At 39.6% G+C, this 24898-nt stretch overlaps 1 pseudogene; it reads right to left on the bottom strand.

Moving 5' to 3' along the window:
• Positions 1 to 778: 778 nt before the first annotated feature.
• The window catches only part of LOC134212093 (voltage-dependent calcium channel subunit alpha-2/delta-3-like), a 45493-nt pseudogene continuing 21373 nt past the window's right edge, over positions 779 to 24898 (bottom strand).

The raw sequence follows: 24898 nt of genomic DNA, 5'->3' as shown, positions 1-24898 counted from the left end.
CTTCACCCCAAACCAGATTACTCAAAAAATGTGTGATAATTTAATTTATTTTAATAAATGCGAATGCATTTCAGAAAACTAAAGTTGTTGATTATTGCAACGTATAGCAGTACATGTTTTGAAAATATTTGTTTCGATTTAAAATGTAAACACACATTGTTATTGCATGTTTTGTATTAAAAATGATCCTCTCCCCCCCAGTTGACGGTACATTATTTATTTAATAAAGTTTTCGAAAATGGTTATTTTCGCTCACATTATGGCTAATAACCTGAAATTAGGCAATTAACTTGGATTTGTCGTGGAAAATTGGGTGCCGTCAACCAACCATATGTGGGTGCCGACAACCTAAATTAGGTACTATTTTGAAAAGTGAAAATAAAAGTAGAATTGCCAATGAAAAAAGTATAATAGAATCACAAAAAAGAGTAACTTTATTACTTTGTAAATACGTAATAAAGTTACCTTTTCGATCGTTTTAGTTCGTTTTGTAACACAAAGAAAATGACGGAAAAAACTTCTGAGTAGGTTTTCACTTGATTAAAAAAAAAGTTTTCCATGTTAAACGAAACATCGACATCTGTTTGGATCGGTAGTCGGCACAAAAAGATCGTGCTTATATAGCACATGCTTGGCATATGTCAAAATGCCCATATCTGTTCAAAAATTACGTGGGGATGCCGACAACTGGAAGGTTATAGTCTACAATTTATAGCAAAGAGTATAGATAGATTGGGATGTGATATCTCTCAATTTCCAATAACGTAAATACACTCAATTAACAACAATTTCACATAGGATGTGTTCCGTTATACCTCTGGTTACTTCGAACAAAATATAAACTTATGAATCTCCGTAATTGCAATAATGTAACAAAATTCCCATTAAAAAGGCGACTTCGACTAGCTACTTTCTACTTGTATACCACTGTTTATGTCACCGCTGTATTAAATATTGCGTCCGAATGTCATCTTTTCAATAAACGGATGAAGTGGTGGCCATCACAAGAAATGTGTCTTTTTACAATTATAGTTATTTACATTTTTCTAATCTGAATTTTGACTATCCAAAAAACCACTTAAAACACAATTCTTACCTTAATTTTTTTTTTTCTGTGCAGATTACCTTTTACCCAGTTACACGTTTACCTTTCCAATAACAAGTATCAAGAATAAAACAACTATGTCATGTGCATCAGATTCCGTACTTCACGCAGTTTTGAGTATTGACTGAGGTTCTGTATATCCGTATGTTGTTCGTGTTCTAGTTAAAAAGTGCGGCTCGTGTTAAGGGGAATGATAAAACATTTGTGCTTATGATGAATTCGAGTTCAATGTTATTTGTGGTTTGTATTTGTGTTTGTGTGGACGAAAGCATAACTCGTTTACCAATGAATGGGTACTTTTTTTCTATCTCTTCCGCTTCACTAGTGATGGTTTCAAACTAGAAAATCTTCTTATTCAATAGACCCACTTATTCTAGGAATAGAGTAAGGTTAAAGAGACAGTGAAAAGTATCCATTTATGAACATTTTGGATTATTCGTATGTGGGTGGAGGTCACTGACCCTTGAAGTAAATCAAAGTATTATCAGCCGGTAAGTCGTGTGGAAATGATAATCACATGGCACGATAGTAAGAAAATGGAGGGCGGTAAATGGTAAGTCTTCGAATGCCATAATTGTGGACGCAAGAGTGTACAAGTTCAAAATATTGACTCTTCCTGATTGTATAGATTCCAAGGGTTTTTCCATTTGAATGTGCGTTTCGCTTTAGGAAAAAAAAGTTGTACAACAAATTTGGATCCTTTCACGTGTCATCACGGCTTACGAATAGGGTCACGTGTAATGTTTCCAGTATAAAAGTTTTCTCATCTTTTCATCTACAGGTATGTATATGCTTGCTCGAAAAATGTTTCTCCTAGTTCTACGAATTTAAAGACTTTGGTTTCAGCCTAGAGTATTGAGCCAGGATTACCATCTGACTCCGTCTACGCTCGGTTTGCTTAGCTCTAGCCTAAGCTAACATTTGGGCACATCGATATAACAGAAGTGATACTAAAGACGTTACCACTACAGTCAGTTGAATTGTTGTCTTGGAGGCATCGCCACATTGAGCCACTACATCCTCCTGCAAAAAAACACTATTGTACTCGCACAGCAGTTAAATCATGGAATGTAGGACTTACATCGGGATGCTCAGTGTAGCACTCCTCCAACCGTCGGCGGGGTAAGAAGTTTAACCTTGTTTTCACGCACGGCAGCTCGTTGGTCGTATTGTGAACGACGTTCTGCGGAGCTGCCGAAAGGATCACGTGGTCCGATGGGAACTCGCTTTCTACTATCACCATCAGTAGATTCGATCGTGGAACTCGTTTGGCAAAGTATGGCCGATGTAGCAGTCTGTTGAATGTTAGATTGAAAATGTGGAGCTCTCTGAAAATTAATCCACTTATGATCAACTTACTCCATTGGGTTCACTGGTTCTGACTCGTAGAAGAATCCAACCCCTTTGATAAACTTGTCCTGCTGCATGACGTACAGGTTTGATTTTTTGTCGCACGCTTCGTAGATTGTCTCCATTTTGATTTCCTTGGGACGGTTAAAATATTCCTCTTCTTCATCTACAAGAGGTTTCTTTGGTTTTTTACGTGGTACATCACTGTAATCGGAATCCTCGTAGTCCACTGCATTAGAGAAATAATTAGTACATAAATTGTTCGTGATGTAGATTATATTCAGCATATTCCGTTTACCTCCTATATCATAATCGAAATCAGGGCTGGGAATGCCGTGAACCCAGAAATCGAACTTCGACAAAGCAATGAAGAACTCCGTTATCAACCAGTTGATTCCGAGCTTCAGTATCCGCCAGGGCTGAAATTGGAAGATTTAAATGCATTTTATATTTTAGTGATCCAGTAGACTACGTAATTCTAAAAAAAACTTACTATTGAAAGAATTTCAAGGTACTTTCAAATTCAACGATCAAAATATCAAAAATAGCACTTATCGAATACTTTGGCGATAAACGAGATCTTTCCAGCCTCGTAACCCAGATTTGCTATTTAAAACAAGAGCATGAGTATAACCACCTTTTATAACGAATGTCACGAGTTATTATCAGATATTGTTGCAAAGCTAGCCTTAGATCCAGAATTGAACAGAAATATTCAAACCCTTTCTGACAATTATGAAAACATGATTCTCAATTCATTTATTGATGGCCTCCTTGAGCCCTATTCCACACTCTTTTGAACTACATGCCCTACTACTCTCCTGTTAGCTTATCAACTTGCGCTTGATCAGTTTAACGCTGCTCAGCGTAAGAGAGAAAAATTTCCAAAACTTTGGTTTCCTTCGAATAAGAATAACAGAGCCCCACCTCAGCAAACTGGAAATTTCAATAGATATCCCCAAAATAATTTTAGGACTCAATTTCAACCAAACCACAACCCGAATTATCGCCCATACTACCAAAATAATTTCAAACCTCATAATCAGAACCAGCATAACGGGCAATTGCAGAACGCAATTAAATTCGAACCCCAATCTGCCTCAAACTTTAGACAGAACAAGCCACCCCAAGGCCTATTCCAAAACAATCAAACCGAACTAAAGGGTTTTTTGGGAATCCAGAGCTACTATAGGCTAGTATAGGCGTTAACCGCTCAACTACGCAAAGCAGAATCCACAGAGCACACGCCTTTATTCATAAAAAAAACTTTTAAAACCTGCAAAAGCCTACTGACTCATAGTAACATTTTGCAGTATCCCGACTTTGATAAGCCGTTCGTTTTAACATCCCAGGTTTTAACTACGGATGCGAGCAATTTCGCCCTAGGAGCAGTGCTATCGCAGGGACCTATCGGAGCAGATAGACCCACAGCTTACGCTTCGAGAAAATTGACCATGTTCGAAGAGAATTGTTGGCTATCGTATGGGCAACTCGATACTTCCGCCTGTATCTCTTTGGTAAAAAGTTCACGCTCTATACTGATCACCAGCCTCTCACATATGCCCTAAATTTGAAATCCCCGAACACGAAACTCGTAAAATGGAGACTTCAGTTATCAGAATACGATTACGAGATAAAACACCGTCCAGGGAGATAAAATTTTGTAGCAGATGCTTTGTCCAGAAAACTCGAAGTGAATTTAAACGAAGAATCATCCGATTCAAGTTCAGTTCATTCGGCAGATACTGATGTTTCAGAATTTATCGAATGCACTGAACGTCCCATTAACTTCTTTCGTAATCAGATTATTTGGAAAATCGGTGTTGATGATTCTGAAACATATGAAGAAATCTTTCCGAGAGTGCATAGACGTATCATTAATAGAGATGGGCGCTCCGCTCAGGAGCTGTTCCAAAGATTCGCTTCCTTACATTGAGCTGATGAGCCATGGATCTTTTTTAAAGAAGCCCAGCTCAGCAGCTCACTTTAAATTGATGAAATCTTTGTCAAACACGCGCCTAGAGAAACTCCCTCGAGCGTACGCACTCGAGTACGCGCGCTGTTGTATTTTGTACAGCACAAACGAAAATACCACGGTCGCGGTACACAACACAAGCGAGCTTGCATGAGCATTCCAGTCTAGTACCGCGCACGTGCTGTTCGTTTTTATTTGCACCTCAAGCACCATCAAGCCAAGCGACAGCACCATCTAGCCAAGCTACAGAAATCATTTCTGCTGCAGAGAGGAATAAGAAACACACAAGCAAAAATAATCTAGTTTGCCGTCTATTTCTTAACCCATACCCACATACTCGGCGCTACGAACGGACACACAAAGGATACCTAGTAGTGCGGTAGCGAACGAACCGTACTAAGCAAAAGATCCGAAGATCCGAACAACTCTCAGTTCCGCTCATGTCGTCGTCCAGCTCGAAATTGCTGTGACATGGAAGCGAGAGCTGCGCCACCAGCTCAGATCCGTGCGACACGGATCTCGATCCGGATCACACGCTTAAAGTCATTCACACAATTTTGTGTTTCGTTCACACAAAACGGGCCTAACCTGGAACAACACATATTATGAGTAACTGCCATGTTACTCATTTTAGTGTAATTGACGGTGAACGATTTCCGATGAGTTCATTTCACACAGTGAGAGAGCGGTCGAAAAACGGACCTAACCTCAATTATATTTTTTCATGTAAATTGAAAATTATCGCAACATTTTTATACTATTTCAGAGGAGTCCCCATTTGTTTCGATATGACCAAACTAAAGTGCGATGTTTATAGTCGCACATTTTAGTTGTATCGTATCGAAACAAAACGAAAATCCACAGAAAAAGTCATTTTCGTTGCGGTGCATGCCGGGCGCAACCGCCATCATGGCAGTCAAAATAGACTTGACAGTTCGAAGCAAAGTTTCTTACACATATTAGAATAATAAAAGACATTACACAGCGACTGTGCATGTCTTATACATAATTTTCACACAGATTGCTATTCTCTCGTGTCATCGTCGTCATGTGTGAAAATTATTCATGCGATGTGTAATTTACTTTAAGCGTGCAGTCGCGACCGATTTTAGCGAGCGAATCGTGTGGTTCAAACGAAGCGAACTGGGAGCTGTGTCTTGCACGAAGCGGATCTTTTACTTGCGACGGGTTTTCCCGCCAGCATACTGCTACATATGCACTCGGTTTGTTTGTAGCACCGTGCTCTGTATTTTTTACTCTCTTGTTTCTATTTCTCTCGCATTTCGGGAACCACACGCTTAAAGTCATTCACACAATTTTGTGTTTCGTTCACACAAAACGGGCCTAACCTGGAACAACACATATTATGAGTAACTGCCATGTTACTCATTTTAGTGTAATTGACGGTGAACGATTTCCGATGAGTTCATTTCACACAGTGAGAGAGCGGTCGAAAAACGGACCTAACCTCAATTATATTTTTTCATGTAAATTGAAAATTATCGCAACATTTTTATACTATTTCAGAGGAGTCCCCATTTGTTTCGATATGACCAAACTAAAGTGCGATGTTTATAGTCGCACATTTTAGTTGTATCGTATCGAAACATAACGAAAATCCACAGAAAAAGTCATTTTCGTTGCGGTGCATGCCGGACGCAACCGCCATCATGGCAGTCAAAATGGACTTGACAGTTCGAAGCAAAGTTTCTTACACATATTAAAATAATAAAAGACATTACACAGCGACTGTGCATGTCTTACACATAATTTTCACACAGATTGCTATTCTCTCGTGTCATCGTCGTCATGTGTGAAAATTATTCATGCGATGTGTAATTTACTTTAAGCGTGCAATATAGATGAATGGGCTCGCTTGTATGAAAATGTCAACTACGCTACTACGCATGGTTAGAAGGGTTAGAAGCGCGCGCAAACAAGGCATTGATTTACTGCACCCAATATGAAGAGAAAACTTATGACACGTGATATGGTTCATATGTATACATATCAGAGACTAGGGACTGAATTACAGGTATACCTCGATTATATGGACTTTTTCGATGCAAAAAAGTCCATATAATCGAATTTTCCATATAATCGAAGCAAATTTTTTTTTCTCGAAATTTGTGTTACACGATGAAATAAGTCTTAAAAGTTGAAAGAAAATATCCATATATTGCCTTACAGTCTAATCCGCATGTTTGGGCTCATTTTATGATAACTCAGTAGATTATGATTTTCTATAAGAACGTAACCTTTTTCCAGCCGCTTGTTTCTAAGAATACATTAGTAATGAAGACTTCGCCCAGCTCAATGTGAGCACACTAATATACTTATTCACGAATTCAACTACAGTGCCTTCCTGTTTCAGCAACAAAGCAAACACTGAGTGGTCGAGAAAGGTATATGTTAGATTCAAAAACTGGCTTTATATAGAAGGACTGACACTTGTCCTCTTTTGATTTGGTCGCAGCAAATTAAAACCGATGTAAAGTTTTGTCCTATTGTCTCCTTATAAAAATTGGCCGGATTGGACTATGGGCTCAGAAGATATGGGCAAAATGCATTTGTTTATGCAAAAATCGCGTAGAAAGAGTTTCACTTTTCTGACACTTAACTTTAAAAGATCTCCTTGCAACAAGTTGCGTTTGTTTGATATTCTTAAAAAGAATTTAAATCAATGTAAATAAGGGGCTCTATCCACGTATCAGTGTCATTTTTACAAGATTCAATTGACATTTCCCGCCAAAAAATGTATCTCGTTTTATTGTCTCAGTCAATTCTTTGATCTATTTAAGTTCAACTTTTTCACAGAATTCATATTTTAGAACCAAAAAAAATCGGAAAAGTGCCACACGTTTGAAGAATTGGAATTGGCCTTATTTTAATTCAAAATCGGGCGAATGTTAGGTCAAGCTTGGAAACCAGTACTATTCGCCAAAAAGTATGGCGTCAAAAAGTATGGGTTCTTTGGGAAAGTTGTCCTCGAAAATTGAAGAATCGATTGAGCGGATAAAAATTGGACGGGAAAGGTCAATTGCACAGTGCACCTACACCTGCTAAGTGAAATATTAAAGGATAAATTGTTATGGCTATTTTGGACTATGTTCGTATATCAAAGCAGGGCTGTATTTTGCACCGGGTTTTAAAATTCAAAACGACGCACAATGGCGGGCCCTCATAAAAATCCCGGACAAAACTTGAGATTGCATTCAAAATTTCACCACCGCGCGCTGTTGTATTTTGTACAACACTAAAGAAAAACACATCGCTCACATTACACGAGTGAGCGAGTTTGCATGAGCATTTCAGGATCACGCTTTACTGAACGGTTTAGCAGCAATTTATTTTAGAACTGCTAACAAGAACATTCTAAAGATATTCAATTTCTTTTCCTACCGTTGAGCGTCAGTATAATCCTTAAGCCTTGTGCTGAACAAATGTGAATTTGTTCATTCGACAACATTTATTTAAACATATTCGATATTCGACAACATTTATTTAAACATAAAGACTGCTCGAAGAGCTTTCAGTTTTTTACATTCAAATAATTATCAAGTTCGTCCAGAAGAAATAATGCCAGGTTTGAAAACCATTTGGAACTTTATGTATCACATATTGAAATAAACTCTTCCAGTTTCGTGGATATACCTAAGAAATCTGTCTCAGTGGGTCCGGTTTGCTAAATGTTAATGCATCATCCGTCCTTCTATACTTAATTCCATGCACCAATAGCAGAAAAAGGTTGGAAGCAATGACAATCTCATCTTATCACTTGCTCCGCATACTGTCAGTCTGACAATTCACTTCACGTTTTCGTATGGCAGAGATCACCAAAAATACGCATTATTTTTCACCACCTATTTGTAAGGACGTGGCCGTGGCTGTTGCAGATTAAAGAATTGTATATTTATTATTATATACAATGAAATTTTCCAACGCGAAAATGGTAAATCGATCAAGTCAATCGAACATATGACTCAGAGTGCATATCCATATATAACATCACAACATGCCTTACGGGCCTTTATTTGCCCCAATGTACCATAATAAATAAAGAATCAATGTAAAATATGACTTACAATATTCAACATCTTTTTAAAACCCCAAAACACAACAAAAAATTGAGCTTAAAAAAATGTCCATATAATCGAGGTAAAAAGTCCATATAATCGAAGTCCATATAATCGAGGGTCCATATAATCGAGGGTCCATATAATCGAGGTAAACCTGTATTCAAATTAACGATTTGAGAAACGTTATCAACAAAATGTAACTTAGAATTATGAATAGAAAATAATGTTGAGTTAGTTTTTGTATAGAAATAAATGTGATGGTTCTAAATGAACTCCTAGACTTCAAAACTAGACGGTCAGAAATGTTATTAGTTTAAAATTGTCTGGTTTTCAATAGAAATTATTACCTCACTGTAGCTTAACATTTTAAAAAATTCAAAGAAAGGTAAATAGATGAATGATGAATGAATGAATAAATTAATGAATGACATAAATTTTTCAAATTTTTGAACAATAATTAAAATAATAATATTAACAATTATGTTTTATTATAACAATTATGATACATTAAAGAACTGAAGAGCTGATCCAAGGAGCTGACTCTTTTCAATGAGCTGAACGGATCAGATCCGCTCACTGCAATGAGCTGTTTTGCCCATCTCTAATCATTAAAGCCATGTCCATTTAGAATCCGGAATCATTTATTGTTTTGCAGAGGCACGGAAAGTGACCGCTGCAAAAATTCTTTTACAGCGGTTTTTCTACCTAGGCGCCCACTTGCTGTGGTATAAATTTCACGAAGTTTCGGGCAGCGTGTCAAAAATTATTCCAGATGGAAGCCGTAAGGAAAGAAAAAAGTCTGCACACCCACGTTGATAATCCTGCTCATCGTCGATGAAACCTACGTCAAAATGGATTTCGGACAGCTTCCTAGCCAAAAATTCTACACGGTGACTGCACGAGGAGTAGTTCCTGCGAGGTTTAAGTTTGATTTTTGGACAAACTTGCAAAAAAAACTGATGATTTTGGCAAGGGATATGCAACTGTGGGGCAAAGACCTAAGTGTTTGTGGCGAATAAGACGATGGACTCGAAGTTGTACAAGGAGGAATGTCTCAAAAACCGCGGTCGACCTTCCATAAAGCTCATAAAGGTCCCGTGAAGTTTTGGCCAGATTTGGCGAGTTGCCACTACAGCCGGGAGGTCATCCAGTGGTACCGCGATAATAACGAAGATTTCATCGATAAAAACATAAATCCACGCAACTCCCCACAGCTCCGGCCCATCGAGATATTTCGGGCAGTAATGCAGCGGAAGCTTAAGAAAAGTGAAAAAAAGTGGAAAATCAGCTCGAGACGCGACTCAGATGACCAAAATGTGCCAAGGAAGTTGACTCCGGAGGTGTGCAACTTTTGATGAGAGGAATAAAGAAAATGACCCTTGTTTTGATGTATTAACCTTCTTTGTACGTCAATCCGTTACCGAGATACAGATGATTTTATTATTCCGGATTCTAAATGGACATAGCTTTACCAAAGTAAATTTTGGAGTGCCAGTAATGATTCGAATCTTCCTGGAATGCATGGATCCATCAAAACAAAATTGCATACTCTGCCCCGAAATCTTGATTCCAACTATTCAAATTGTCTATAAAAACTACTTTAGTAGACATAAATTCTTCAAAGTCAAAATATCGCAGAAGATGTTTACAGATGTAACTGATATTCAAGAGCAAGATTTGAAATTATTAGACGGTACTATTTCCCCAACCTTAAGGCCAAGAGTAGGAATGTTATTGTCTTATGCCAAATATGCAATAAAGTCAAGGACGAGTGAAAGATAAAACATGGTGTAACTCTCATCCCTAAAAAGCCATTGGATACTATCCATATTGATTTGTTCATTTCGCAGCCATACTTATTTTTGTCAGTAGTCGACAAACTAACTAGATCTGGAAGCCTCATCCCCATAAAATTCAGAGCTATTCCGGATATTAGAAAATCTATACTGAAATACTTTGGCTTGTACGGAACCCCTCAGCTAATAGTTTCGGATAACGAACCGGCTATAAAGCCCATCGTAGTGAAACAAATGGCATCGTAGAACGCTTTCATTCTACAATAGCCGAAATGTTTAAATGCAATAAACATAAGTATCCAAATGTCACTCGAGAAGACATAGTAGCTCGAAATAAAACCTACGACGAAGCTGTGTACCAAATTTCACAATCTCAACTTAATCAAAATGCCCAAAGAAACCAAATGAAAACCCGCCACTTCTGGATTTAGATCAATTGGCGTTTATCAAACGACACGGAGTGAAAAACAAAAGACAAGATAATTTCATCCCCGTCGTAATCGCCGAGGACAGGCAACCATTGGCGTAACTACAGGGGGGCTAGGGGGGGCTATAGCCCCACCTAGGATCTGGCTAGCCCCCCTAGAAAATTTGTTACTTTGTATAAGTATTGCACATATCTAGTCCACTGATTATATACAGGGGTAAATGCAGAGAAAGGATTGTCTTCATTATCCAATCCCTCTCTTCGAAACACTACAGCAAGTTGAATCTATTCGCTCAAGTTTTTGAACTTCGAGCTATTGTTATAAGGCTTGCTAACGACAAAATCTGGACCCATCAAAACACGTTATAACTTATGAAATACCAAAAGAAACACCTCATCAACAAGTGAAATAAAAAATATATTATTTATTAGTATTACAAGTACATAATGGATAATGGACAATTCCTTGAAATTTTCAAGTTTTTCCAGGGTTTTGTGAGTAATTGTTATCTAAATCGAGCGTATGATCTTAACCTTCCTAACTAATACCAATCCTAAAAGCTACAGCGCATTTTAAATCACTGCTGGCTTCTTGAAAAAGGTTCGGTAAAACTCTTCGATTTCAAGTAGAGGTAACTAAAAGTTGAATAAGAAAGAGCTTTGTATTCTTTCGGATGGGTTTTATAAACTCCGCATACTATTTAATTCTCTGAACTCCTATTGTCGCTGCAGCAATGGAACCAGTGAAAATGACTCAGTAGGCGTGAAACAGACTTACTGAGAGAAAAGATGTGTTAAATGTTCCTATTACACAAATTAACACAAATGCTCCTATAAGTTAATTTGTTGCAATTTTTTTAACTTAATTGAAAATAAACGACCAATAAGTTGTATTGGAATGGTTAGGTTAGGTTAGAGAGTTCCTACGAGCTTTCAAACGGCGATTTGACCACAACAGATCGCCGTTTGAAAGCTCGTAGGAACTCTCAGGCCACTGAATTGAAAGCTGGCAAAAAGAGTTTAACTAACTAATATTTAATTTATAATGTATTCTAGGTTCGAAGCAAATCAAAAAATCCTTTAAAAATAAGGATTGTGCTTCACATTCTATTTACGACGAGCACAACACCTATGGTTTTCTGAACCTATCAAGGATTTTGGGAATCCCACGAGATTTCTAGATTTTTGAAACAGGGCTGAGCGTTGATGAACATCATTTGAAATATTTAAGTCGTCCATATATCTGGTAGACCAACAATATACATTAGTTGAATCGAGCGAAAATGGTAAACTTTCTGTCTTATGAGTGTTAAAATAGAAAAGTTTAAAAAAAAGTTAGCCCCCCCTAGAATTTTTCATTAGTTACGCCAATGCAGGCAAAATACGTTCCTTGATGAGAATCAAAGGAAATTAGATAAAGAAGCGCTTCGTCGAATCAGAGAATAGCTGTTTATTAACACTTGGAGTGAAATGTTTAATTACATGCAATATTGTAAGAACATTCATTTACGCAGGAAGTATTGCTTGGACCAATCCCAGCACCTGCTCAATTTATCAGAGCTTAATTGCAAACCACAGTAACCCGATAGTCAACCTACTCGCACTAATCCAATTACACCTTAACACTATACAAATTTCGTTCTAAATATTCCATCTTTGCTTCAAGCCATTTTAAAAAAAAAATGTTTTCTAATTTTAGGACAACGTTATGTATGCTACCACGCTCATCATTCTCGCCGTGATCATCTGTTCATCCACAGCAAAATCCTTCCATCACATCCAAATAACCGATCTCCAAGAAAATCCTGGTTTATTAACACTAGACATTGGTAAAAACTTTGTAAAAATGTAAGTATCAAATTTACCATATAATTGACTTGAAACGATACGAACCAATATTTGCAAGGCTCGAAATTATCCTTCAAGGTATCAAAAGTTTTCAAAATTGTACAGATATAATTAAAATGCTTGAGTCAAAATTTAGCAATGCTCAAACTCTATTTCACAACCTAATGCCAAGACATAGAAATAGAAGAGGATTGTTCAATTTTCTCAGCTCAACTCTGAAACAGATTACAGGAAATCTGGACGAAAATGATCTAATCTAATCTAATCTAATCTAATCTCATACTTGCGTAGCCAATACTTGAAAGCATCCTGGAAAATGACGGTTTCTGAATTCCGTCATTTTTCTTTTCATATGGCCAGGCCAACTACGCAGTATGTACCGCATAGATGACTCCTAGATATTGAGCGACTTCAGGAATACCTAAAGTCACTTAATAGCTTGGAATCGAGGGGAAAGGAAGAAAGCGTGGACCTCCCGTACCAAACGCTTCCAATAATATATGTACCTAATATATAATAAAAATCGTGTACGTGTTTATGTATGATGTATATCTGTATGTGTGTATGTGTGTTTATATGTGTACACTGATAGACAAAAGTATTCGTCATGTTTTAATAGAGTTTACTATGAAAACATGACGAACACTCACGTCCATCAGTGTATGTATGTATTTGTCTATATATGTGAATGTGTGAGTGTGTTTTTGTGTGGGTGCATCCGTGTTTAAATAAAGTTACAGGTTTTCAAAACCTTACCTCTCCTCAATAATTCTGACGCTGAACATGTTTGAGCATTTATATAGGCTTGATCGCAATATTAGAAAGGGCATTACCCTTGATAACAATCGATCAGCCCTAGCAAGCACAGACATGCGCACGTCTTCAGTATCTGCAGCACTTTTTTATACACTACACATTTGTTTCGACCGCGGTCACTGCACTGGTTCTATTGTTCTACTTTTAGGCGAATCTCCGCACAAAAGTAGAGCGCAAAAACCAACCGCATTGGAAGACGGTCGAAACGAGACTCCAGGAAATCTGGACGAAAATGATCTAATAAAAATTTCGGAAAATATCAGAAAGTTAGAGTTCAACAACGAAATTTTGATCAACGAAAATAATGAACAAATAAAAATCAATTGCCAACTTCAAGATAGGATAAATGGGATTATCAGACAGTTAGAAAGAGACCATGAGCAGATCAAACGAAGTTTAATTGAATCACGAATGAGTTCAGGTGTAACGAAAAATTCTACAAGACATTCTAAAAATTAATATTCTATTAGACAATGTTAATGATCACTTGAGAACCATTTTTGAAATAGTACAGCTAGCCAAATTGAAAGTTATTTCCAAAGATATTTTGACTCCCGATGAATTAAAAATTATACTAGAACAATTTGAAACCCAAAAGCTTAACATAGAAACCATAGACCAGATGTATGAATTCCTTGAAATAAACTGCTTCATAATGAAACTGAGATTATAATTGTAATTGAAATCGCCTTGCTCGAAATTTCTGCCTATAAAACCTTCTTACTAGATTACTTCGATAGTTAAAGATAGGACGGTGAAGGTACCGGGAACCATAGCAATCACCAACGACTCTAATCTCTACTTCATCAGCAAACCCTGCCAGGAAATAGAACGCAACCGCATGTGTAGCTTGGAAAACCTTCAACACTCGACGAACGATGGTTCCCAAGTAACAATTTTCATGCTTGTTAGATTTATTTAATTCTTATAGCGGATTTATGACAGCAGTCACCATGGCTAGTTGCTCAGATTTATTGGCGATCTTATTGCTATCAATAAACCTCTAATAAATCTGTTCGAAAAGCTTCAAACGTCAAATGCCGACTGGTCTTGTTAGCAGCTCTACGGTTGTAACGAAGAGCATAATAAGTCCAATTTTCAAAGCTTGATCAAAGCCATAATTTTGGGTCGTAATGTGGTCAAATGAACAACCCCAATAAGAATATTTACATTGTAAAGGGTTTATAACGGTGTTTAATAAGAGCAACATTTTTCTGATCGAAATCTATGATAGCCATATTGGAAATGGAGAACCATCTTCAAGTCAGTGAAATTTATCACTGGAATTTATGATTAGACGGTGTTTTCGCCGCAAAAGAACGTTTTTGGTAAAGGATATAAAAAACAATCATATCTAAGTGTAATATCAATTAGTTTAGTGAAGATTTACGTTATTGATATTATAATAATTTTAAATTCATTTCCCAAAACTATATTATTTTGCGGGCGCGTAGTGCTTAATCTCATTTTTGCACTAGCTTTCACCATGAAATCGAGCGCGCACCTCATTTCCATGAAAGTACATAGAAGAAAAAACTTAAAAAAGAATTATTTTGTAGTCATCCTTATCATGATTTTCATCAACACTTTATTTTGTTATTATTTGTTTGCAAGATTTTGTTTATCTTTTTTCAAAGCAAATTTTTGACAGCTGCCGCAGCCAAATTCCCTTTTTTTGCGGGCGGCTTGAAACGGATTTTTATATACTCTTATAAGAGGTTTATAGTGGTAATCTAGAGAGGGCCACTTGGACATATCTTACTCTTATAGTGGTCATCAGAAGGTAATCCTGTAGTAATGGGTTTTATTGTCAGTTCTTGTAATTCGATCTTGAAAACCATTTCTAGAGCGGAATAAAACTTGAAATGTTACTTGGGTTGTTTCTCAATGCTTCTCAATGGAAACCCAGCAAACTGCTCATTTAAGGAAAAGCCAATTATCGGTGGTAAAACCACTAACCCCAAACAATTTGGTTGTCAAGCAAATCAAAAACGAGGAGATTATTACTTCTTGTGGAATACAAAAACTGCACCATCTTTATCAATGTGTTGGAATTCACCAACAAAGCATGGTATAAAACAAGTCAATTATCAATCGTTCCACTAGACGGTCTGGACATCCACATTAATGGCCTAGAGCCTGAGATGAGTTTAAAACAAATCCACATCAAGAATAGACACCACTTGAATACTCTAAGAAAAACCACAAATTCCGCCATGCTAACGTCAACGTCTCGTGGGCAGCAGGGACTATGTCCAAGGGCTTGACGATCCCTCCCCAGGCCATCTGTGAGTTGTGGCGCCTGCCTAGGATGTGGTGGGGTTTGACAGTGGGCCCTGTTAAACCTCTATATAAAGCAGCATGTATCCACAAGTAGGCTCCGCCAAAGCGACCGTGTGCCGGTCAAAGCGCACAAGCCCAAGTCCTGGTGTTATGTAGGAAACAGCCTAAACAGCCCTGACACGACGGCCCTCCGACGAGACAGGAGGTTTGCGCAGGCCCAATAAGCCGCCTTTAAAAACGAACGACATAGAAGATAATACGACTCGATACAATCGGCAACGACCTAGGCGACGAATAAAGGATCACGATTGGAAGCTTGGAACATGGAACTGCAAGTCGCTAGGCTTCGCCGGTTTGCGACAGGATAATCTACGATGAATTACGCAACTTCGATGTCGCAGCGCTGCAGGAAATCTGCTGGACAGGACAGAAAGTGTGGAAAAGCGGGCATCGAGCGGCTACTTTCTACCAAAGATGTGGATGTGCAAGCTGAGGATAAAAGGCCGTTTCTTCAACTATAGCATCATCAACGTGCACTGCCCAAACGAAGGGAGATCCGACGACGAGAAAGAAGCGTTCTATGCGTAGCTGGAGCAGACATACGATGGATGCCCACTGCGGGACGTCAAAATCGTCATCGGTGACATGAACGCTCAGGTAGGAAGGAAGGAAATGTATAGACCGGTCATCGGACCGGATAGTTTGCATACCGTATTGAACGACAACGGCCAACGATGCATAAATTTTGCAGCCTCCCGCGGAATGGTAGTCAGAAGCACTTTTTTCCCCCGCAAGAATATCCTCAAGGCCACATGGAAATCACCTAATCAAGTAACGGAAGACCAAATCGACCACTTTCTTATCGACGGTAAATTCTTCCCCGACATCACGAACGTACGCACTTACCGCAGTGCGAATATTGAATCCGACCACTACCTCGTTGCAGTATGTCTGCGCTCAAAACTCTCGACGGTGATCAACACGCGTCGGAGTCATCCGCCGCGGCTAAACATTGGGTGGCTGCAAGACGGTAGACTAGCCCAATATTACGCGCAGCAGCTGGAAGTGGCACTCCCAACGGAAGAGCAGCTAGGCGCAGCAACTCTTGAAGATGGTTGGAGAGATATTCGATCCGCCATTGGAAGCACCGCAACCGCTGCACTAGGCACGGTGGTTCCGGATCAGAGAAATGACTGGTATGACGGCGAATGTGAGCAGTAAGTTGAGGAGAAGAATGCAGCATGGGCGAGATTGCTGCAACACCGCACGAGGGCGAACGAGGCACGATACAAACGGGCGCGGAACAGACAAAACTCGATTTTCCGGAGAAAAAAGCGCCAGCAGGAAGATCGAGACCGTGAAGAGACGGAGGAACTGTACCGTGTTAATAACGCACGAAAGTTCTATGAGAAGTTGAACCGTTCACGTAAGGGCCACGTGCCACAGCCCGATATGTGTAAGGACATTAACGGAAACCTTCTTACAAACAAGCGTGAGGTGATCCAAAGATGGCGGCAGCACTACGAAGAGCACCTGAATGGCGATATGGCAGACAACGGTGGCGGTATGGTAATAAATCTAGGAGCACGCGCGCAGGACATAATCTTACCGGCTCCGAATCTCCAGGAAATCCAGGAGGAGATCGGCCGGCTGAAAAACAACAAAACCCCTGGAGTTGACCAACTACCAGGAGAGCTGTTTAAACAAGGTGGTGAAGCACTGGCTAGAGCGCTGCACTGGGTGATTACCAAGGTTTGGGAGGATGAGGTTCTACAAAAAAGGGCGATAAGCTGGATTGTAGCAACTACCGCGCAATCACATTGCTGAACGCCGCCTACAAGGTACTCTCCCAAATTTTATGCCGCCGACTAACAAGACATTGATATCATGGCACGTAACTTTGAGAGGATGGAGGAAGCCTACATCAGACTGAAAAGCGAAGCTAAACAGGAAGAGGCTCAAGAGAGGTCAATGTAAGCCACCCACCACGAGTTTCTATCAGTGGTGACGAAATCGAGGTGGTTGAAGAATTCGTGTACTTGGGCTCACTGGTGACCGCCGATAACGATACCAGCAGAGAAATTCGGAGGCGCATAGTGGCTGGAAATCGTACGTACTTTGGACTCCGCAAATAGAGTTCGCCGCCGTACCAAACTAACTATCTACAAAACGCTCATAAGACCGGAAGTTCTCTACGGACACGAGACCTGGACGATGCTCGTGGTGGACCAACGCGCACTGGGAGTTTTTGAAAGGAAAGTGTTGCGTACCATCTATGGTGGGGTGCAGGATGGCGGACGGTACGTTGAGGAGGCGAATGAACCACGAGTTGCATCAGCTGTTGGGAGAACCATCCATCGTTCACACCGCGAAAATCGGAAGACTGCGGTGGGCCGGGCACGTAGCCAGAATGTCGGACAGTAATACGGTGAAAATGGTTCTCGACAATGATTCGACTGGAACAAGAAGGCGAGGTGCACAGCGGGCAAGGTGGATCGATCAGGTGGAGGACGATTTGCGGACCCTCCGCAGACTGCGTGGTTGGCGAAGTGCAGCCATGGACCGAGCTGAATGGAGAAGTCCTATATGTGCAGCACAGGCCACTCCGGCCTTAGTCTGATAATAAATAAATAAACGTCAATGTCTCTATCAAGTATCAGCCTGCTTGCCGTAATAATCGCCATTTTATCTTATATGAGCAGAAAAATTCTCCATAAGAAGCAACGTGCCAAATTAACCGGAAACGAGGACGTTTCGGACTTCAATGAGGGGCCAGTTACAGACGTAAATGCAACCCGAATCCAATTGCTGGAACAGCAACTCTTAGCGTCAAACTTCAAGCTAGCCACATTGCACCAGACGTAATCGGAGACCGACACCTTGCACATTCCGCACCGGTGTTATTGGAGCCGCGACCAACGACATGGTTCTAATCCTCCAGATAAGTCCTATAATAATTAAGTTGACAATAAATTCATTCGTATTTCTTCACTTGAGCAGACCAGTCGATTGTTCGTTGTTTTTTTCAAAACGTATCGCGAACAACCAAAAATATAAGTTGGGTAATACATGATAATTGAAAATGGGACTGTACGGCGTGACAAATTAAGAATAAAGAAGCTTCCTGTCAAAACGGGACCATTTTAAATGTTGATGCGCCTACCAGCAAGATAGATCAGCATTAAATTAAATTGACATTGGTGGCTTCTTTTGTTTTTCATGTAAGGGAAAGCCTGAAAACTTGCCCGTTTCTCCCTTTTATTAGCAAACGGTTTCTAAGAAAGAATCATATCTCCCCTTGCATTGAACGTAGTGAATCAAATGCTTGAATTGAAAGAAGGAGTCATATCCTCTCTGGCTTCTGCTGGGCAAATGCATCGTTTGAAAGAAGGGAAATATCTTCCTGTGCCTTAAACCAAGAAAATACCTGAATTGAAAGAAGGGACCATTTGGACTCAATGATACTACCCATAATTCCATTACACCCAATATTTTTTTTTACACGGTTGGTATTCTTTAATTTCTGGGTTAACCTTATTTTTCACAGCTTTTTAAATACCACCTGAATTTTCTTTGATTTTTTAAGAATTTTTTTAGAGGGTTAGCTCAGAGTTTCATCAACGCTAAAGGTCGTAATCAAGTAAAACCCACCCGTGTAAAAAAAAAGAACCGGGTGTATCCATAATGTCATTACCTCGAAGGCCACTACCCCGAACGCCATTACCCCGAGTAGGGTAGGGTATCTGTTCCTATATCAATAACAATAAGCCAATGCGCATATGAAATGCATTCATTTCTCACCCAATTATCAAGTAACATGAGAATAATTATGCTCGGCACACGTCATTTTTAATTGATAACAATTTGGTAACTTCAAAAATGAAATTGTTATCACATTATAGAAGTATTTAGCTAAAAAACATCATCACTGCCATGCACCTATTTCAATAACATTCAAAAACAGTTAATCCTATGCCTGTACCTATATCAATAATACTGTTTCCAACATAAAATACGCACACTATTACTCGTGTGTATACGTAACGATATGATTGCAGTGATGCCGAATTCTTCAATGTTTTGTATTTGAGTTGAAATATAATTACAAAATTCCAGCTTTTATTGTAGTTTTCCAACTTATCAGTTTAATTTTATGTTTGTCATAGCTTATCTCTTCGATATACCTTGTTTTACAAACATAAGAGTTGAATTTCACAATGAAAGTTCATTCAAGCATTTTTGAAACAAAAATCTAGGTCGGCAACCCTTGCAGATGCTGCAGGCCATGTAAATAGTTTGGAATACGGACAAGAATAATTTAGACGTTGTTCGAAATAAACCTATATCAAACTATAGGAAATCGCGTTAGTTTTTCAAATATGATTATATTTATAGTGAAAATGTGATGTGCTCTATGTGTTGTGAAGTGTATTTTGAAAGGATACATTTGTTTTAGCTTGAAATTGAGTGGAAAACAACGGCGTGAAATGAGATGAATCTGCTAGTAGCAATCGAGCAGTGCATCAAATCAACAGAACAGAGGTAGGAAAATGAAAATAAATGTGTTTTATAATTTTGTTTTTAATAATTTGAGTCTTGTGAACTAAAACATTACTCAAACGGAATTTTAAATAATATTCCAAACATTGGAGAAGGTGGTTTGTTCATTATTGTGTACATACGATGTGAGAAATTGTAATCAAATTGATTTTTTATTTGGTTTATCGACGGTTGAGATTAATATACGGGCTGTTATTAATATGGGAACAGATACCCTACTACCCCGAATAAGTCCTGATTTCAAGTTTATAGTTTATATCAATGAAAAAAAATTTAATCAATATAAATTTATTTATAATTCATGTGAATGATTATTACTTGTTTTACGACTTATTCAATAGCAGGGTGACTCCAGTCGAGTATTACACAATTTTTACGAGAATTTTTATCGTAGATCCGTACTTATTTTTCGATCCGATAGTCCTTTTACAAGGTTCACCGTGTTGGACTCGCGATTCGTTTCATCAAACTACAACTGTTTGAAAACAGTATAGCACAACGAACAGACGTTTATCTTTGCTCTTGCAGTTGTGTAAAGCTTTGCAATGGCCATTTTGAAGTACATATGTCGTTATGCCCCCGCAGCGTGGTGCTAGGGTAGTCTTGGACTTCTTGCTGGCGCTTTTTCCTCTTAGTTTTGTCTGTTCCTCGCCCGTTTGTATCGTGCCTCGTTCGCCCTCGTGCGGTGTTGCAGCAATCTCGCCCATGCTGAATTCTTCTCTTCCACTAACTGCTCACATTCGCCGTCATACCAGTCGTTTCTCTAATCCGGGGGCATCGTGCCAAGTACAGCGCTTGCGGTGCTACCAATGGCGGATCGAATATATCTCCAGTCATCTTCAAGAGACGCTGCGAGCTGCTTTTCCGTTGGGAGTGCCACTTCCAGCTGCTGCGCATAGTCTAGGGCTAGTCTATCGTCTTGTAACCGCCCATTGTTGGGACGCGGCGTTTGGCTTTGATGCATATTGGACACCTTCGAGAGATTTGAGCGTAGAAATACTAGAACGAGGTAGTGGTCGGAATCAATATTCGCACTGCGGTAAGTTCGGATGTTCGTGATGTCGGAGGATAATTTGCCGTCGATTAGAATGTGGTCGATTTGGTTTTTCGTTTCTTGGTTTGGTGATCTCCATGTGGATATTCTTGCGGCTAAAAAGTGCTTCGGACTGCCTTGCCTTGTTTATGCATTGTTGGCCGTTTTCGTTCGATACAGTTTGCAGACCATCCTGTCCGATGATCGGTCTTACCCTCAGCTTGTACATCCTTGATTGGCTACCACCCAATCACGCGTTGGCGCAACTTTTCCAGTACTATGAAGCCGGTTTCCAGCTCGATAGTGGTGCCACAGTGTTGGTAGAAGGGAGCCGCTCGATGCCCAATTTTCCACAGTTTCTGTCCAGCCCAACAGATTTCCTGCAGCACCACGACATCGAAGTTGCGGGGATGCTATTCATCCTACATTATCCTGTCGTATCCTGCAAAACCTATCGACTTGCAATTGCATGTTCCAAGCTTCCAATCGTGATATTTTATTCGTCGCCTAGGTCGCCGACACATCAGTGTCAGCCGAATATGAAAACGATGTCTTGATGTGCGTTTTTTTATTATAAAAACAGATTTCCAAAGAACTCATTATTATTGAAAAATAATCCACTTATTCTGTCCAACGTACAAAACCATGCTGCACAAAAATAGCAATTAAAAACTTTAATTGGTCATTATAGCCTATATCAAAAATCTGATCGTTTTACAATTTAGCGCAGCAACTCGGCATGACTGATAAGGCATTTAGGCAGTTGACTATGCGCATCACACTCGCTCTGATCGTGTGTTTAGCGTCCCGTATTCTGTGCGCCAACTTGTCATGGTATCCGGGATTTTTAGATAATAGGCCATTCACTGTCCGCACAACCAGATTCCTGTGCACTGGCCATCCGCAGTATTGCAGGATAGATGTCTGCAAACTGAAACTACACCGCAACGGTTCTTCAACAATTTCCTTTCGAGCAATTTTCCCGGAACCACTGCAACCCGTCTACGGGGCAATGAAAATATGGTACAAAACCAACGTGAATGTCTGGCGACCACTGCTGGGCATCGACGAATGGGGTGACATTTGCCAGTTTCTGGGCGCGACCGAGAATAAATTTACAATGATGCAGGTAATCTACAGTCACACGCTAAAGCAAATGATGCCAAATGTATCGCTCACCTGTCCACTGCATGTAAGTGATTTACAAATTAAAAAACGAACAATGATCGAGTGACATTATCGATAATTGCTAATCTAGAATCAATAAAAAGTTGTTCAATGTTGCAGAAAAATTGAGAAAAGGACTAAATAACAATAAATACTTTATTTATTATAGGCAGGGCCTGATTTAGGGGGGGGCCGGGGGGGCCATGGCCCCGGGCCCCCACAAATCTTATGTACCAAAACCAACCTATTTTGTACATTTTGGGGCCCCCACATACTGTCGGCCCCGGGGCCCCCTTCCGGCTAAATCCGGCCCTGATTATAGGGCTCTATTGAATATAAGGACTTTACGTACTACGATTATATGTTTCCACCCTTCTTACCAGCGGGCAATTATCGCAACGACATAACTCTTCTGACCCCCAACAACCATACTATTTTAGCTCTTCAATATTATGGTACAGTTCGAGCAAAAGGAATCTTTGACCTAAGCATGGGTTAACCTTTCATTTATATTGTTCATTATATGCAGAAAATAAAAAGATTTTTAATAACGTGTCCAGATTTTTTTTATGAAAAAAAAGACAACACAGCGACAGTGAAAAACTTACATGCATCAACGGAAAAGCGTCGTTCTTCGCCTCTATTTCGTAATCGCACAAGCCTTGCAGATCATACACCGTTATCATGGAGAATATTTCTTTGTCAACCATAGACTGCATGATCGCTCCCTGAATTTCTCCAAAAAATCGACCCGTGTCGTTGTAAATCTCGGACAATATAACGTAACCGTTGTGATCGATCACATAACAATCACGAGACTCCGAGTTGCATGTATCTATGCACCCGTCACACTAAAACAGATAAAGTTACACATATTTAGTAAAAAATACAACTCAACAAAGTTTAAAATAAACTCACGGTGGTTTTCGCCGTAATCTCCATGAACCGTTCGTACATCAGCTGATGCGAAAACTGGAATCCCGTCACACAACCAGGCGCTTCCAAGCCACCGTCTCTGGGAAAGATTCCCATCGATGCCGTGACTTTCAGTTCTTCGTTTTCTGCTTCATCCGAAGCGTGCTCCACCGAGTAGACAAAACTTTTCGGGTCGATCTTATGTTGCAAAATTGCACTCCTGTACCACGTTTCATCGATGGCCTTTTTATGGTAATCACCAAACTCATGATCTGAGTCTACTTCAACCTCCCCAAAATGAACTGCCATCTCGTGGAGCCCACTCATGGTCGCTACGAAACGCAGCGTGGCATTGTACATGTCAATGATCCTCCGCTCATTGGCATTCTCAAACCTCAATTCCGGTAGCTGGTATTAGTGACCTTCGCGTCAAACACCAACAGCTGGACGAGCTCCTTGTTACAATAGTAAGCATCATCGTCCAGCGTCTTGCGGCCACAATTTGCTGCAACGGCAAAAGAGGAGTGGAGACTTGAATTACGAGGGAAATCTCAAAGCTACTCACGTTCGTCACCATCTTTCGCCACATCATCCGGTTCGGATTCGTACTGCTGGAACCACTTCCAGTCCGGTTCGTAGAGCCGCACCAAAAAGTGCCGCAGTTCGTCCTCTGGAGTTTTGAACTCGTGCCCTTCCAGGTAGTGGTACTTGCAGTAGATCCTGAAAGAAAGGAATTCGTAACTGCCCTTTGAATATAAATATGTACACACAATGTCTTGTTCTGAACAATTTTGGCCACGTTTGACCTTGGAAAATTTGCAACTGATACTGATTTTCTTCAGAATAAGTTTAACATTTTAGTTGAATGGTGCGATGCTAATCGTATGGTACTAAAAATGTCCTTAGTGATACAACCTATTCTGTAACAAAAACTACCAAAACCTGTATAAGAATAGGGCATTTGCGAAAATGATAGAATCTTATACAAATATTTATTTATTGTACATGGTCTTCAACTTGTAAATTGCACAGACTGATTGTTTGGCTTAATCCTATTTTTAAAAAATAATTTGGTAACATTAAAGTCGAAAAAACAACACACTTCGTTGAATAGTCTGCAGCATAAGTCCAATGGATTATTTTGACCGTAGTGTGTGCGGTGACCACGGATCCATAACAGTTGACGATTCCTGAGTTGACGAGACGGTGCATGAAATCGAACATTCTCCAGGATGTAACGGCAGTCGATGTTGCACGTTATGACGTCGAAAATAAACATTCTCTGAAGCATCACTCGACGGTCTGCCATTGGTTGTAAGTCAATCAAAGCACAACGATTTCGGTATGGAGGCAGGTTTGATGGATCGTTCCATGGTAAGCGGCGCAAGGCGTAGTTGATGAAGCTTTTTTGTATTCTCTCGATGCGTTCAATGTGAACGGAATGATACGGAGCCCAGATTTGCACTCCATACTCTAGTATGCTCCGAATTAATGCACAATATAATGATTTGAGAGCATGGACATCATCGAACTGTGCTGTATTC

This window comes from Armigeres subalbatus, chromosome 2 (assembly GCF_024139115.2).
Source record: "Armigeres subalbatus isolate Guangzhou_Male chromosome 2, GZ_Asu_2, whole genome shotgun sequence".
Lineage (NCBI taxonomy): Eukaryota > Metazoa > Arthropoda > Insecta > Diptera > Culicidae > Armigeres > Armigeres subalbatus.
Note: the sequence above shows the minus strand (reverse complement) of the source record. Positions and strands in the feature narration are given on the sequence as shown.